Source organism: Aplidium turbinatum, chromosome 3, assembly GCF_918807975.1.
Source record: "Aplidium turbinatum chromosome 3, kaAplTurb1.1, whole genome shotgun sequence".
NCBI classification, from domain to species: Eukaryota; Metazoa; Chordata; class Ascidiacea; order Aplousobranchia; family Polyclinidae; genus Aplidium; species Aplidium turbinatum.
The window spans coordinates 40,962,602-40,964,876 of NC_137474.1; the positions used below are offsets into that span (position 1 = coordinate 40,962,602).

A 2,275-nucleotide genomic window follows, 5' to 3' on the forward strand; every position below is an offset into this window, starting at 1 on the left:
CCTACTCTCATCCACATTGCATTTCCTCTATATTAAAACAGTGTCATTCTCACTCATTTTAGGTACCAAAAATGTTTGCAGATTTTGTAACTTACAGTAATTAAAATTCTGCAACAAAAAGCACTGTGGAAGCAAGTGACCCTTATAACAAATTAAACTAAGCTAAAGAATTACAACCGGTTGCATTATCCTTTTCCTAGTGGTAGGCTACTTATTACTTTAGTAGATTTCGTTGAGTTAAATCTACATTGTATCCTAACGAAAACATTGAAGGACCCAATGCTGTATGCACTGCCACTACTCTACTAACTTGGAAAGCTGGTCTCTCACATGGCTATACATCGCTAGATTGTTACAATGTTAGGTACAACTACAATGTTAGGTAGATTGACTCTTATTCTAGAAAAGAACGCATTTCGTACCCAGTATCCAGCGTTACATGTTGTTCATATTTATGTTAGAATACCGCAGCAACAAAATTAGTCGAACAACGCTACTGCCAGGCCAAGCTCCTTTTACAACACTTTTGACTTTTTTAACAATGCCTAATAAACGAGGCCACTTGTTTTGTGCCCTTATAGCGAGGCGAGCGGTTTCATCAGAATATTCATCGCCAAGCAAGAGTGGTGTTGTTACTTCGCTTCGCAAAAGATATCTTGCAATTAACAGTTTCAGTAAACAAGGAAATGTTTGACACATCGCAATACAGGCAACAATAGTGACCTGCAAACATATCAGCGAAAAATAGGCTCCAATAACAGGGAAAAAAACAGGTACCATAAAACAAACGCTTGTGGAAATCATCGAAAAATCGTAATTCTATCGTAATTCATGAACAGTCTTCCCTCTAAAAAAGCAATGAGTTGGTTTTTCATCCTTTTTTTGAGAGTCTATAAAACCGTCTTTCTTTTATTATAGACAACTGTCACTTGCGGTGCTTATCAGAGTGGCAAGAATTTGTTGATTAAAGGGGTATTAAAGGAAAAACCTGACTTGGCGATTTTCCACGTTCTTTGTGTTTAACATGCTACCATAAAACGATTTTCAATAAAATTTTGCCCCATTGCGGTCTGACCACCATTGTGCGCGTGCTTTTGTCAGAGCTTTCAAAACGAGATTGGCCTGAGCAACGAAGCGTGCGACTGTAAAGAACGTCATAAAGTCTACGTCATAAAGTCTAGCAATCAACCGATCACGCAATAATTGTTACTGCGGGCGATTTGACTGTAGGCTATGTATGTATTTACATCAAAACAGCACATTTTAACATCAAAACAGCAGACAGTTTGCTCAAAACATCAGATTGGTAACGTGGCTTTTGTTATTGCTGGACTTTATGACGTATTCTTGAGCTGTGTTTGCACGTTTTGGTCATTTTGAAAAAAAATGAAAATAAATGAAACACTGGACTTTGGGCCTTGCCAGCGCCATTGAAAACAAATTTTTTTGGGTAATTGTTTTTGAAATGTATTCTTAAATGTTCAGTTTACTCATTTTAATGCTTAATTCCGGTTTGAAATTTTCCTTTAGTATGCCTTTAACAACATATTGCAGTACTTGCTTCGACAGTACATACAGTATACTGTAATTGGAACGATACAGAGAAGATTAGCATGGCTCCTGCGCAAGGATGACACGCAAAATCGTGAAGCATTCCATATTTCTTAAAAAAAAACGTTTTGCAGTAGGCTTCTTCTTCTTTTATTGTCGCACTTGATTCCAAGCATTGACTGCCTCGTGTATGAAAAGTTTCCAGGATTCTCTGTTGTTTGCTTTGTGTATTAGGTGTATGTTGGTGTTGGTTTTGTCGGTTTGTTGGTTTAAGTATGTTAATCTTTGTCTGCCTTGGGCACGCTTCCCTTCAATTTTGCCTGTGAGAGAGAGATGTTCTAACTTTCCTTTTCGCAGCACGTGTCCTAAAAATTGAAGTTGTTTTTCTTTGATATTTTTTAGAAGATTGTTTGTTTGTTTGACTTGATTTAAAACAGTTTGGTTGCTTAGTAGTTTGCTTATTTAAAACAGTAGGCTACTAAGCTAAATATTGTCATAATACAATCAGAAAAAGTCTCTAAATTTATACATAATATTTTGCCAATTTATTATAAATTGAGTTGGCACACCGACCTATTTTGTCAACAAAAACTTGCATAAAGAGAACACTGCTCGTGAAACAAAGTAACAGTGAAACTCGCACTAGTGTTTACATGACATTTGCAAACTTAAAATAAGCAACCCTATGCTCACAGACAATTTCGAAAACAGACGTTTTAATCAA

At 36.4% G+C, this 2,275-nt stretch overlaps 1 non-coding gene across 1 annotated transcript; it reads left to right on the forward strand.

Moving 5' to 3' along the window:
- The first annotated feature begins 1,553 nt into the window (after positions 1-1,553).
- Positions 1,554-1,665, forward strand: LOC145767748 (U6 spliceosomal RNA). Its single transcript, XR_014288895.1, has one exon. It is a non-coding gene; the product is annotated as a U6 spliceosomal RNA (small nuclear RNA).
- Positions 1,666-2,275: the final 610 nt, after the last annotated feature.